This window comes from Callithrix jacchus, chromosome 12 (genome assembly GCF_049354715.1).
Source record: "Callithrix jacchus isolate 240 chromosome 12, calJac240_pri, whole genome shotgun sequence".
NCBI classification, from domain to species: domain Eukaryota; kingdom Metazoa; phylum Chordata; class Mammalia; order Primates; family Cebidae; genus Callithrix; species Callithrix jacchus.
Window position 1 is genome coordinate 45,440,358 of NC_133513.1, and position 15,770 is coordinate 45,456,127.

Consider the following 15,770-nt stretch of genomic DNA (forward strand, 5'->3'; position numbering starts at 1 on the left):
ACTTGAAAAACAGCTAGTTTCACACTTAAATTTCGGTGTGAATGTTTGACAGCAGTGTCATACATCCACTCACATGTAGAAGAGACTGACCTCAGTGCCACAGAAACTTCATTTGCAGACGTGCCAAGTAGCAGGCAGTCTCAGTGAGAGGTGGAGAGAATTGCACAGGTCTTAGTGTTGTCTTTCTGGGATTTTATTGCTGGCTACCCCTCATGCTAGCCATATAGCTTTGGGCAAAATATATATCGTCTGATTCTTGAGAAAGACAAAAATAATAGCATTTCCTCAAAGATTCTAAGGATTATATGAGATAGCATGTGAAGTGCCAACCAAAGGGCATGGCATCAGCAGGTGCTGGCTGCCTGTGAATTTTCTCCCCTGCTACCCTTCCTCCTTTTCTCAGTTCTCCTAGAGCTAAGCTGGAATCAGCCTAATGATATTTTCCGGTTACCTTGACTATGAAAAGAAAAATGTTCAAAAAAGAAATCGGATGCTGAGCACACTTGACACTTTGCACTAGACAGCTTGTTTACAGCATGCACAAGCCCTGCTGGGGTTGGGAAGAGCTGCTCAGGCCCCTCTCCCATTGATCTAGCACCAGAGATCTCCCCAAGATGCATTACACTGACAAGCACCCTGCTTAGGGAAGCAGGGCCATGAAATCAATGCCAGACACGGGCAAGAATGATAGGATTTCATCAACTCCTGATGCCACAGGGCTGAGAAGGACTCTGAAAATGCTGTACATCTATGTAGAAGGGCAGGGGTGTCAAGGGTGACTCAACAGCTGCCCTACCTTGTTCATGCAAAACAGATTATAGGCAAAGTAAGAGGTTATTTTCCATGCTTGCTATGTTGACAATAACAAGGAATTCATGAAGTACATCAAGAAGGGTGAGAGATACTTAGCAGTGAGAAGAGACCACTCTCAATTTCCTTGAATTTTTCCCTCATTTCAGTTCTGCTATCTTTCCCCAACCAGCCACTAATCTCCCTCTCTCTCTGTATTCATAGTTATGTTTCTCTTAGCAGGGGTAAGCAAATTATGGCCCATGGGCCAAATTCAGCCCACCACCTGATTTTGTAAATAGAGCCATGCCCATTCATGTCTGCACTGTCTATGCCTGCTTCTGGCTACAATGCCTGAGTTGAGTGGTGGTGATAGAGACCATACAGCCTGCAAAGTCTAAAATATTTACTATATGACCCTTTGTAGGGAAATATTTGCTGATCCTTGCCCTTGGAAATAGACTGCACACAAGCTAAACTCAATCTGTGTTCCATAGATTGTAGAATGCTAAAATCCTTAGAGTTGAATTAGTATAATATTAAAAAAAAAAAAAAAAACACAGAGTCTCAAAGTTTAATAAGCTTGGGGCCCTCTGGATTATGCAGAGGTTTTTCTGGAAGAATTCTTTGAAACTATATTATACTTACATACACTGTGAATCTCTAAAGGAAGGATTGTTATGGCATGCATGTATAAGCTTCATTTTCAAAAGAAATAAGCCTGAGGCAGAAGCCTTCTGCACTATTTAGGAAGACTTATGTGCCTTGTTAGGAAGTACAATCCCAAGGAGCATGACAGGGACAAGGGGGGAAAGTAGGGGAAGCAAAGAGGGAAAATGAGGCTGCACTGCCAAGTTGGCTGCTACCAGCGGGTGGATGCTGACTCCTGTGCACACCACATTGCAGGATTTTGTGTAATGCAGGAGTCAGGAGGAAATGCATCCAACAACCTGTGGGGGCCCAGAGAAGAGACCCATGGTGACAGCAGGCAGCATCAAGCACAGGTGCATGTTTGAGGTGAGGTGATGTTGGGTTGCCCCTGCCTGCAGTCAAAACCCATGCAGAGCTCTTGGCCAGCAATGCAGCTCCAATAAGAGAGGGTAAGGCAGAAAATAGCTAATGCTGTACACATGAGTTCTGATACCAAAACACACAGAATGCTGGACTTCCTAGAGCTATCTGATCATGGAGTCATCTTTCCCATGAGTAGACAACATGTCAGAGCGCACCTACATTCCTCACAATGGTCTAAGATTTGCCAGGCTGCACTTCCACAGCTCCCCATCCCACACCCTGAAACCTGCACTTCTTTTTCTCACACCACCATTGACCCATCCCTAACCAGCCACTAACCTCCCTCTCTCTTTGTAGTCAGTTATGCTTCTCTTAGCAAGGGTCAGAAAATATAGGCCCTGGGCCTAATTCAGCCCAGCACCCTTTTCTCATACCATCATTGACCCATCCCAAAACTCTTCCAACCCTGTGACCTCTTCTCAACATCAACCTCCCACCAGGAGGGCAACTGAGCACAGTGGAAACAGACACCTTGGGATCAGAAACTCGCATTTGAAAACTGGCTCTCCACTAACCAGCTGGGGAAGCTCCATCACGTTACTCAGCTTCTACCAACTTCAGTTTCCTGAACTCAAAAATGAAGCTCACAGCACAGGAAGACATGAGAAATTATGAAGTAACTCATGTAAAGGGCTGCCCACAATGGTTACACGTGACATTGTAGCTCTTTTTTTTTTAATTATTATTACTGCATCATTTGACATTGTTGGCCTTGCATTTTCAAGAACTTCTCTCTTCCTCATTTCCCTCCTGTCCCTCAAATTCTCCCTTACCTCTTCTTTCTATTTTTCTAAGTCATATTCTGCTATGAGCTGAATTGGGTCCCCTCTCCTCTTATATGAGTTAAGGGAGAAGGTACACAATTCAAGTCCCAACCTCCAATGTGACTGTGTTTGAAGATAGGAACTTCATGGGGATAGTCAGTGTTACATGAGGTCATAAGGGTGAGGCCCTGATCAGACAGGGTAGTGGTCTTATGAGAAGAGACACCAGAGAACTCTCCCTCTCCCTTTTTATCTTTGATTCTGATTCTCCCTCCCTCTCCTTGTTTGCACACAACAAGGGATCAGAAACTCGCATTTGAAAACTGGCTCTCCACTAACCAGCTGGGGGAAGCTCCATCACATTGCTCAGATTCTACCAACTTCAGTTTCCTGAACTCAAAAATGGAGCTGACAGCACAGGAAGACATAGTTCCTCCCCTGCAGTGACCCCAATCTAGCCCATCCTATCGGTGACCATCTACACCCCTGGGAGAATTTCCACCCCAGTCCCCTCCCCAGGAAACCACCCCCATTGACCATCCTGAGGATTTTTTTTGGGGAGGTGGGGAGAGACGGAGTTTCACACTTGCCCTGGCTGGGTGCAGTGGCATATCTGGGCTCACCGCAACCTCTGCCTCCCAGCTTCAAGTGATTCTCCTGCCTCAACCTTCCGAGTAGTTGGGATTACAGGCATGTGCCACCACGCCCGGCTAATTTTGTATTTTTAGTAGTGAAATTTATACAGTAGTGCTTTTTATTTAGTAGTGCTTTTATATAGTGAAAAGGTGGCCATCTGCAACCAGGAAGAGAGTCCTCAATAGAACCTGACCCTATGGACCTTGATTTTTGGACTTTCAGCCTCCAGAGCTGTAAGACAAGACACTCTTGTTGTTTATGCTACTCAGCATTTGGTATTTTGTTAAGGCAGCCCATGTAGAGTAATACACTTTCCCCCTCTTCTCTTGTGCTTTTTTTTTTTTTTTTTTTTTTTGAGACGGAGTTTCACTCTTGTTACCCAGGCTGGAGTGCAATGGCACGATCTCGGCTCACCGCAACCTCCGCCTCCCGGGTTCAGGCAATTCTCCTGCCTCAGCCTCCCAAGTAGCTGGGATTACAGGCACATGCCACCATGCCCAGCTAATTTTTTGCATTTTTAGTAGAGACGGGGTTTCACCATGTTGACCAGGATGGTCTCGATCTCTTGACGTCGTGATCCACCCACCTCGGTTTCCCAAAGTGCTGGGATTACAGGCATGAGCTACCGTGCCTGGCCCCCTTCTCTTGCGCTTTCTACTTTGAAATGGAGACGTTCCTCAAGGTACTAATGTCCTAGTCTTCTTTACTCTCAATCTCATCTCCCATTCTAATCTCATTCCCTCCATTTACTTCACCTGTCACTCACAAATCTATGTCTCTAACTCTGACCTCTACTCTGAACACCTGGAATCAAATTTCCAAAATCTCTGCTTGACATCACCACTTGAATATCCCACAGACACAGCAAACTCAAAACGTCTAAAATTGAACTCATCGTACTCTCCCTGAGAGCCCTTCAATACCTTTTTCTTTCTGCCAAATCCTTTGTACAAAAGAGAAGACATAAAGAAAAGTGGATGGTTGTATAGAAGGATGAAAAGATAAACAGGTATATAAAATTAAAGCCAACAATGAGCACTTACCCTATGTGTCATATACTGTGCAAAACTATTTGCATGAATCAGTTTATTTGTATAATCTCTCCTGTTTTACAAATAAGGAAACTGAAGAAAAGGTATATTAGTCCATTCTTGTACTGCTATAAAGAAATTCCTGAAACTGGGTAATTGATAAAGAAAATAGGTTTAATTGGCTCATGGTACCACAGGCTGTATGGGAAGCATGGCTGGGGATGCCTCAGGAAACTGACAACCATGACAGAAGAGGAAGGGGAAGGAGGCATGTCTTGCACATGGCTGGAGCTAGAGAAAGACAGCAAAGCAGGAGGTGCTACACAATTTTAAACAACCAGATCTCATGAGAGCTCACTCACTATCACAAGAACAGCAAGGGAAAATCTGCCCCCATGATCCAATCACCTCCCACCAGGCCCCTCCTCCAACACTGGGGATTACAAATGGACACGAGATTGGAGCAGGGACACAGAGCCAAACCATATCAAAGGGTAAGCAACTTTCCAAGGGTCACAGGGCCTGTAAGTGATAAAACTAAGTTTGAAAACCAGGCAATCAAACTCCAGAATGTGGCTTCAACCAGGTAACCAGCCTTTGCTCAGCCAACCTTCTCTCTTCTACCAGGATAACCCCTTTGCCACCATGCCTATCTATGCTCCTGACATGCAGAAAATAGCAACACATGTTCACTGTGCTTCACTGCCTACTCTCCCTCTTCTCCCACTCTCCTAAATCATCGCCCCTTTGCAAACACTATTTCTGTAGCCTAGAACATTCATACTTTCCCATGAGAACTGATGCATGTGCCACAGTTTGTATGAAGCTTTCCCTCATCCCTCCAGGCAAAATTCATCACTCATTCCCTGCATTCCTTCCAGTACATTTTATTTTCACTGCTATCAAAGAACCTATTTCTTAGTATGACTCTGAGCTCTGTGTTTGTCTTCCCTGCTGGATCTCTAGCTTCAGGACAGCAGGAACTTGACTAGTTCATCTCTGTGTGCTGCAGGTGTTAAGAGAGCACCTGCCACTGAGTAGGAAGTCAGTAAGTGGCTGTAACTGAAGTTGAATTCAGCACAAGACCTGCCAAGACATTCGTTTTTTGCACCAGTGGGATGAGAAGGAGCCTGACAGCTGGCAATGACCTGTGCCTGTGCCCAGGAAACAAAGAGGACACACATGGAAAACCTCCACCAGAGGGAAAAATTGCAAACATGGGGTGCACCATATCCTAAATAACCCCACAGACTCATAAAATCAACCATGCCACTGGCAGAAACATGCCAGATGCATGGGCCAGCTTCTTCCTTACGGAAAAGAGGATATTCCCAGTAAGGAAGCTAACACTATAGAGATTAATACTCTTCACAAGATCAAGTAGCTCATTAATGTGTATGTGGGGGGGCAGGTGGTTGAGGAGTCATTTTCTGCTTAGGAAACATGCACATATTCCCAAAACCTCCACATTATAGAGAGACACGTGCAAATTCCTCAGAGACATAAGAATATGTATCAGAACATATGAAATAGGATAAGTTGTATCCACAAGTTTAGGAGTATAAGAAACATTCATTTCTCCATAACCTGTGATTCAAATTAAATCTGTATTCACACCAGGGTGGTGAAAACTTCCATCCCAAGATTTGAAGGTAAAGATGGCAGATTGAGTACGTGCATCTAAAGCACGCTTTCTTGCAATCCCACTGAAACTACAGCAAGAAGATTTTGTTTTAAAAGAGTGAACTCAAAAAGACAGGGAGACGAGGAGGGAAGATGACATCCCCCTGATATTGGAGTCTGGAAAGCAGATGGGTGGATGGTAACTGACTAGGCAGTTCTAAGTCAACAGTAGGGAGAGCCAAGAAACAATCCAAAAAAGAATACAGAATCCTCAAAAGGCTTCAGAGTTGGCAGCACCAGGTATCACCTCTGGAAGTGGGGTAGAATGGAGGAGGTAGCTAAGAAAAGGAGGCTTATTTGAAAGTTGTGTAACTGTCATATCTGGAGCTGACTGTGCAGTATTGTCAAGATGACACATTGAGGAGCCCAATTCCAGCTGGCCTTTTACTGGCTGACAAGCGTTGGGCATGTTATTTTACCACTCTGTGCTTTAGTTCTTGTATCAGAGAAATGGGGTGTTAACACTTCTCTCTTTGTAAGTTAAGATTTATAAAATATGTATACTCATGCCTAACACCTAAAAAAATTCTTAAAAAAATAATAGATCCCCACTCCCATTGCAAACCATTGGGAAATTGCTTCTTCCCTATCTCAGCTGGTCTGAAGAATTTTTATCTGGGGAGAATAAAAGAGATTGTCTGTGAATAGGAAACACCATGCACACTTAAGGGCAGAGTAGCACAAGGGAAACAGATGCTTTAAGGAAACTCGCAGCTAAACATTGACAACCCTCTTTCTTCCTGGCCTCCAGAACTCTAGCCACACCTTCCCTGTAGAAGTTTAGAAGCGCCTTTTCTGGATAACCCAATCAGTCCATAGGAAGACACTGATAACATCAATCCCAGAGGTTCCTAGATAAATATTTCAAGCTGATCCTTCTACAATGAAGCTCCCAGTCCAGAACTACATCCAAGTATTCAGAGCATGTGATTATCTCTTAAGTCACTTGACTCTTAAGCCTGAACAAACAACCAAGGACTACCAGATGTAAGAAGACAGTCTCTAACATGGATTGCAAAGAACTAAGTGGCAAGCAAACAGAAAGGAGCAACTGGTGGAAAAGGAAAAGACACTGCATTCATCTTTGAAGAAAAAAAGAAAAGACATGAGAACAAGAGGAAGAGGAAGAGGAGCAGGAGGAGGAAGAGGAAGAAAAAGAACAAGAGGAAAAAGGAAGAAGGAGGAGGAGGAGGAAAGAGGAGAAGGAAGGAGGAGGGGGAAGAGGGGGAGGAGGGGGAAGAGGGGGAGGAGGGGGGAAGAGGAAGCGGAATAAGAAGAAGAAAGAAGGAGGATAAGGAGGAGAAGAAAGTAAAGAAGGTGAAGAAGAGAAGGAGGAGGAGGGAAGAAGAGGAAGAGGAGCAGAAGAAGGAGGAAGAGGAGAAGAAAGACAGGAAGAGAAGGAGGAGGAGGGAAGAAGAAAAGAAGAAATAAGAAGAAGGGGGAGGAGAAGGAGCAGGAGAGGGAGGAGGAGGAGAAAGAGAAGGAAAAAGAGGAGAAGAAAAAGAAGGCAAAGAAGGAAGAAAGGGAAGAAGAAGAAAAAGAGGAGAAGGGGAAGAGGAAGAAGAGAAGGAAAAGGAGGAGGAGGAGATTAGAAAACAAAAGGGAACTCTTAGAAACTGAAAACATGATAGCAGAAACAAAAAAACTTAATTCATTTCCCGTTCAGAAATAAAAGAAAGTGCAGCTTTCTGCCAGTGCAGTTTTCTCAGGGCAAATGGGAAATGAGGTAATAGAAAGTTTAGAACATAAGTTTTTTAAATCACAGAAATTAGAAAAGAGATGAAAATATCATTTTAGTTTAAAAAGATAAAATTATTAGGTCATGAGATCTAATCTCCAAACAATGTGATTTCCAGAAAAACAAATGGCATTAAAATTATGAGCAAAAGAATTCAATCAAATTTTTAAGAACTAAAGGACATGAATTTCAGATAGAAAGTGTTTATCAAATGCCCAGGGAATGGATAATGATAGAAACATCCCTAGATTCAGCATGATGAAATTTTAGAAAAGTGATAACAAATAGACAATTCTAAAACATTAAAATATTACAGGAAGAAATAGCAGGTCACACACAAAGGGTTAGGAAGCAGATGAGTTTGGAATTTTTACAAGCAGCACCAGAAGCTAGAAGCAATAAGATAATACCTTCAGATCTTGAAAGAAATTTTTTCCAATTCATGGTAGAGCTTATGCTCATAAAAACTATCAGCCAAATATAAGGGTGGGATAAAAGTTGTTTTAGGATATATAAGTTCACAAATACCTTCCCTTCTTAGTAAACCACTGGAGGATGCACCCCATCAGGGTGAGAAGGTTAAGCTTGTAATTCACAAGACATTAGTAGCACACACAGAAGAATTTTACCTCAGCAGTGGAGACAATTAGTCCTGGAATAAGTCCCAATCTGTCTGGTCCTACCTAACAAACATTAAAAGCAAGAACCAGAAGAATCAAATACTTCCAAGTAATTTAACTGCATCCCTGAAAAAGCTTGGGACATTTATAGGTACACAAAAATTCCTGGTTTCCACAGTTAAAATATACAATTCCTGACATCCAATCAAAAATTAGCAAGCATTTAAAGAAGCAGAAAAAGAACCCAAAATGAACAGAAAAGTCAACTAAAATATAACTAAAAATGATGAAGATGATAGAACTAGCAGTCAATGACATTAAAATGGGTATTGTGATTGTATTTCAAACATTCAGTGCAACAGAGGAAAGATTTGGTATGTTAAGTAGAAATACAGAAGTACAAAAAAGCCAAATAAAAATTCTACAGATGAACACTAAAATGACTGGGTTGAAAAATCAATTAAATGGACATAACAGTAGATTAAGTTCTAGGGGTAGAGGTGTGAGACACGAAGGGTGAGTGATTTTAAGATGCATCAGTAGACAATGTCCAAAATGAAACCCAAAGGGAACAAATACTGAGAAAACGGATAGCATGTTAATAATCTGTGTGCCAGTTTCACGTAGAATAATACTCATGTAATTAGAGTCCCCAAAGAAAAGGAGAAAGAATTGTAGACAAAAATATATAATAGAAGAAATAAAAATCAAAAATTTCCAAATTGATGGAACTAGCAATCCACAGATCCAAGAAGCTCAAAGAACTCCAAGGACAAGAAAACTACACCGTAGCACACTACCATTAAAAACCAGCAATAAAGACGAGATCTTAAAAGTACAGAGAAATAAAGACGTGCACACAAACAGAAACAAACACAAGGTGGCAGTGGATTTTTAAGTCAGAAGAAACATGGAACCCAGCAAACAATGGAGCAACAGATTTATTTTACTTTATTATTATTATTATTATTGAGATGAGCTCCACTCTTGTTGCCCAGGCTGAAATGCAATGGCACTATCTCGGCCTACTGAAACCTCTGTCTCCCAGGTTCAAGCAATTCTTCTGCCTCAGCCTCCCGAGTAGCTGGGATTACAGACACACAGCACCACACCAGGCTATTTTTTTATAATTTTAGTAGAGACGGGGTTTCACCATGTTGGCCAGGCTTGTCTTAAACTCCTAACGTCAGGTGATTCACCCGCCTCAGCCTCCCAAAGTGCTGGGATTATGGATGTGAACCACCACACCTGGCCGGCAATAGCTTTACAGTTCTGAAAGGAAAACAAAAACAAGTCAGCCTTGAATTCCATAACCAGTGAAAATGGCCCTCAAAAATAAAATCAAAATAAAAACATGTTAAACACACGAATGCTGAAAGAATCCATTGCCAGCAGAACTGCACTATAATAAATGTGAAAGAATATTTTTCACATGGAAGAAAAATTATTCTAGATAGAAATCTGAATGTACACAAGGGACCAAAGAACCCTGAAATAGCAACCATGTGGAAAGAAATTCTTATGATTTAAATCTACCTGAAAGATTACTGGTTATTTAAAGTAAAAAGTACGCCACTGTACTCCAGCCTGGGTGACAAGAGCGAGACTCGTCTCAATAATAATAACAACGTAGTAGGTGGTTTTAACATATGTAGAAGTAAAATGTTTAACAACAAAAGTGCAAAGGCCAGGAGGGGAAAAATGAAAGTACTACAGGGTCGTAAGGTTCTTATACTATCCATGAAGTGATATAATATTCTACTTGGAGGTAGAATGTGATGGGTTATAGATGTGTACTATAAATTAATTCTAAAGTAATCACCAAAATGCTACAAGAAACAGATACAGCTAATAAGATAACAAAGAAAAAAATGGAATCATAAAATATACTCAACGGAAATAAGGCAGAAAAAAGAAGAACAAAGAACAGATGAGAAAAATACAAAATCCCAGGAACCACCAAACGCTTGTCAGAGAGGCTGCAGAGCGGACAGGGTGACCACCTGGTAGCCAGTGATGAGGAAGTGTACAGCATAAAGAACCCCACCACTGCTCCTGCTCTCACTGAGTGTTGCAGACCAGAGGCAGCTGTGGTTCGAACGTCCATGATGTATATGGACCCCTACACACAGGTCAAATGCAAGAATCAGCAGTAGGCAGTAAGCAGTCCAGATCCCTGAATTCATCCTGTATATAACATGAGTGAGAGTCACCCCAAATCAGCATTTTCATACCATTCTGGTACCCCAGTGCCCATAAAACGAGCAGCTGGAGTGGTCCACTTTCCAGACCTCTCTCCTGGAACCTGGGTCTGGCTGCTGAGTTCAGCATGACCCCATAGGTGCAAGGTTGAGGTGAGATGGTCCTCAGGGCATCTGGTTGACCCCATAAACTTGATAGATGGTCAACAAGTACTCTCACAAAAGTAACATAGACTGGGACCAACATTCATCTCAGAGGTGTCCCCAGAGTACACCACCAAGGTAGCTCTGCCAGTTCTGGCCCTGCCAGTCCTAGGTACTGCATGCGGACTTAGAAAATTTCAAGGTATGCATTTCCAACAACTGGGACCCACATGGTAGCAGATTCAAACTCAGGGAATCCTGCCAGCCCTGGCTGGTCACAGCTACCAGAGTGAAACACAGACAGTTTCAAGGAAGGCTCTACAAAGCTTGGAGCTCTCTGAAGCTTAGAAAGCAGAACAGTGGTCCACTTTCCAGGGAAATATGAAGAAGAAACCTCCTTCCCTGCCTGAGTGAGGCTGACACAAAGCAGAGCCTCCAGTCCATGTGCAGTGAGGATGTGATGTGAGAGAGAAACAAATGTTATTGTTTTAAGGCACTGAGATATGATGTTACTGTTACCACAGTAACTTAGCCCATCCTGACTGATGTTCAGGGCTGTCACCATGCCCTGCACAGAGCTGTCAGCACACAGAAACATGGGGAATCAAAAGGAAGACACATGGAGAGCTTACAGTACCAACATGTCTTCTGTTGCTGTTGATTCTTAAATATTTTTAACTGATAATGTTTGGCTGAACTTAGCCCAGATTCTTATTCTTATTTTACTTGACAGAATCATGAGATGATGGAGTTCTCTCATTAGAACGTTAATATGGCACATATACACCATGGAATGGTGATTAATTTATGTCCTTTGTAGGGACATGGATGAAACTGGAAACCATCATTGTCAGCAAACTGACACAAACACAGAAAACCAAACACCTCATGTTCTCACTCATAAGTGGGTATTGAACAGTGAGAACACATGGACACAGGGAGGGGAAGATCACACACTGGGGCGTGGCGGGTGGCGGGGTAAGGAAGGAATGTCAGTGGGTGGGGGGATTGCGGAGGGATAGCATTAGGAGAAATACCTAACATAAATGATGGAACAATGGAAGCAGCAAACCACCACTATGGTACATGTATACCTATGTAACAAACCTGCACGATCTGTACATGTACCCCAGAACTTAAAGTATAATAAATAAATTTTTTTAAAAGAATTTTAATTTCACCCCCACTGAAGTGTTCTGCTTTGTCCTTACCCAGAAAGCCCATCACTAGCCATGGGGAATTTAAAAGCTGAACATTGAGAACAGTCCAGTTCTCCTGACCACATTCCTGAGAACGCCCTGCACCTTTACCATGTGCTCCTGCAGGGGCTGGAGCCTCCTGTGTGGCCTTTCCCACTGACTTCCCCAGAAGGTCCTTTTACAAAACCTCAAAGATATAGAAGCCAAAGGATGAACCAGAAACCCTACTCAGCTGATCTCCTCCTGGAGGCCTTTATCTTTTGGTGGTTTAAATACCTTTCCTCACCCAGCTTGCTATTCCATATTTCTGTTAATTGGCCTTCACATCCATTTAAATATGCTTTTGAAAAAGTAAGAAAATAGTTATTGACAACAAATTCAATCTCATTGGTTACTGGAGTCTCCTTCCCTCTCAAATTTATAATAAATGGACACATAAATGATGTCTCTAAAATAGCAGGGAAACCTCCAGCTCCCATCATGGTTGCTACTGACATCTTCATGGTTTCATGCCAAAAAATAGGTCCCTGGGATCCAGCAATACTTCCTTCCATGGTACATGACAGGGTGTGGGAGTTTTGGCTAAGCCTGGGAATTCCAAGGGTAATGGAAATTGTCTGCCATTTCTCCTGGTCATACAAAGCAACAATTTCCTTTGAGGTCTTGCTCTCTCTCCAGAGCTGCCACCAGACTATGGGCATTCCTACTCTCACTAACCCTGTCATTCCAGTCCTTACCTACTGATCTCTGATCTCATTTCTCAGACTCCAGAAAACACTTCCTCCCTCCCCTTGTTACCCTGAAGGGTCTTTAACAACATTTCTTCATGGCTTCAGGCTACAGAAAATTCAAGGCCAGAGAAGTCAATGTCTTCAAAGCCACTTCTGCTTTAGGCCCTGGAATGAACTCTCTCACCTACCTGCCACATCCACTAATTAAGCCAGAATCTCCTGTCTACTTCACACCTTGGTATGCAAGGGTAGAGAAACATGGAAAACTCAGAAATGAATATCCCACTCAGGGAGTAAATAAATAAATAAATAAGGTAAAAGTGCCTGAGATGAGTATACATAAAATATACACAACTTGGGGACCCATATAAACAAGCAGGAGAGAGGAAAGAACATATTTGTAGCTGTAATTTCCAAGGGCAGTCAAAATCAAGCAGAGTTCCTTGGACTATCTCCTATGAATTTGCATAAAGAATCTAAGTGTGCCTGGGCACCATGACTCACGCCTGTAATTCCAGCACTTTGGGAGGCCTAGGAGAGCACTTGAGGTCAGGAGTTCGAGACCAGCCTGGCCAACATTGCGAAACCCCATCTCTACTAAAAATACAAAAATTAGCCAGGTGTGGTGGCAAGCACCTATAATCCCAGCTATTCAGGAGGCTGAGATAGGAGAATCGCTTGAACCCAGGAGGTTGAGGTTGCAGTGAGCCAAGATCGTAACACTGCACTCCAGCCTGGGCAATTGAGTGGGACTCCATCTCAAAAAAAAAAAAAAAAAAAAAAAAGTAAGAAAGAATCTAAGTGCTCAGCACATGTTCTGGAGGATTCAGAGCATTTAACAGGTACCTATTATAAGTGGTTTTAGAAACCACTGTCCCTTTGTCTAATGCAGTTACTTCCCTGGATTGAATCCCATTTAGGGGCTGTGAAATGCCAAGCCGACAATGTAAAATGTGCCTGCAAAGTGAAGTGAAATAAGGTTTATTCAGGGTCTTCTGAGCCCAATTGTCTATAATGAAACGCTCGCTTCTGCCTCTCCCTGGCCTCAGTTCCGACTCCAGAACATCACTAGCCTGTGAGCTCTCTCTGCACTTAGGCTATCATTAGTTACAGCCGTTTTTACCTCAAGTTCTGTACTTCTGGGCTTCCCGCATTTCCCAGTGAATGGCTCAAAGAAAGAGCATTTTGCAAATTACTACTCTGTAGGTCAAAATTGTCAATTCTTCCTTAAAAACAACTGCAGTACCCCATTTTGAAAATGACTATTGTTATATAGCACTGTTAGGAAAAGACCAACATTATTGAATAGAGCCATCAAGAGCAATTTAGACCCATTTCATGCCTGCCATATTTATCCTTGCTCCTTGGCAGAGCTGTGGTGTGTGAGTATTTAACACCATCCACAGAGCAGAAGATCAGGCTGGCTATGCATTCTTAACGAGCCTGCCTCTAGAGTCCCAGGAATGAATGGAGAACCTCATTTCCAGTGAAAGCACTGTCTTTGATACACACAGAAAATGAGCTGCCACAAAGCTAGGCAGAGCCTGGTGAGTGTCTATGTAAAAGCGTATGCAAATAAACACAACTGACTTCGTGTATGGAAGCAGGAATGACTGGGCAGGTGTGACTCCTGCATACAAGGAAGCCTGAAGTTCAGGAAAAGCAGAGGTTGTATGGGACTGCTGTCCGGATGGCACACTGGAAGTGTAGCACATTGCCTGGTCCACATAGCAAATTACTGCACAGAGTCAACCTACCCTTTGCTGTGTGCAGACAGACAAGCCATGGCAGGGAGGCCCCACGAAAGCCATTGCAGATTCAATTTATTCCCATCTTCAGGAGATGAGAAGGTGAGAAAGCATGTCCAACAGCCAGGTCCCTGGGGAAGCCTGTGAGGGAAACCCTGGTACTTCTCTAATTTTAGAGAAGAGAGCTCTAGGTGTTTGTGGTCATGGAAAGTAAGCTGGGGGCTGGTTTGTACCTGATGCCTCATTCACGTGTCTGGCAGTTGTGGTGGGGCTGGGGGACATCTCAGTTCTTCTCCAGGTGATCTCTCTGCATGGCTGCCTTGGCCTCATCACATGCTAGGCAGTGGGAGGGCTCGCCGTGGTGCACACATATCGATTGAGCCTCTGCTTACATCACATAGGTTGGTGTCCCAATGGCCAAAGCGAAGTCATACACCTGGGAGGGTTCTACACAAGGACATGAATGCGAGAAGGTGACTCACCAGAGATCGTGAATCCTAAAATAATCCGTCCTTCAAGATGGATTCTGAGTGGCTAATGGGACCTAAATTCAAAAATAGAGCCAAGAAGCCATTTGCTTCCTAGAGGTCACACATGTACTCTGCATTCAGGGTAAAAGCTCTGGGCTTGGTTAACTTTGAGACTTTCATAGCTATCTGTTCCTGTTTATGATGCCTGAATCAACCAAGACTATGACCAATCAGAAATCAACAGGCCTCAACCAATCAGAACTCACCAAATTTACATCCCTCATTTGCATAAGCACACCAGAATGGGAACCTGGGTGGGAACTTTCTAAAAGACGAACCGTGTCTTTGTTCACTTGGAATCCACCTTTGTTTTGTACTGAACTCTGCGGCTTTCCAGTTTGCAGACAGTTCACTGGAATAGTTTTTTTCCTTTTTTTTTTTTTTTTTTTTTTTCTTTGAGACAGTGTCTTGCTCTATTGCCAGGCTGGAGTACAGAGGCATGATCTCGGCTCACTGCAACCTCTGTCTCCCATGTTCAAGCGATTCTCCTGCCTCAGCCTTCCCAGTAGCTGGGACTACAGATGCCTGCCACCACACCCAGCTAATCTTTCATATTTTTAGTTAAGGCAGGATTTCACCATGTGGCCAGGATGGTCTCGATCTCTTGACCTCATGATCCACCTGCCTCAGCCTCCCAAAGTACTGGGATTACAGGGGTGAGCCACCGCACCCAGCCTCTTTTTTTTATTTAATGAAAATCATTTTCAGGGCATTTGTTGATGAGGCCTCTCAAATAACAACCCACACTGTACGGCGCTGTCTCCCATTGTCTGGGAAGCCCCTTTGGAACAGGCCTGTGCCTACCTCCTCCTTACCACTCAACGCTTGGCTTGTTGTCCTGCTGTCTGGGGACCTGCAGAAGCTGCTGCCAAAAGCTAGAGT

The 15,770-nt window shown here is 43.2% G+C and overlaps 1 long non-coding RNA gene across 6 annotated transcripts in view; it reads right to left on the reverse strand.

Annotated features, from left to right (window-relative positions):
* LOC128929284 (uncharacterized) overlaps window positions 1-14,981 on the reverse strand; it is a 272,915-nt gene extending 257,934 nt beyond the window's left edge. For 4 of the 6 annotated variants that reach the window (XR_013524379.1, XR_013524381.1, XR_013524380.1 and 1 more), the window contains exon 1: window positions 14,592-14,981. This is a non-coding gene — a long non-coding RNA (uncharacterized LOC128929284). The remainder of the gene's footprint in view (window positions 1-14,591) is intronic. The other 2 variants (XR_013524384.1, XR_013524382.1) reach the window with 1 other exon arrangement.
* Window positions 14,982-15,770: the final 789 nt, after the last annotated feature.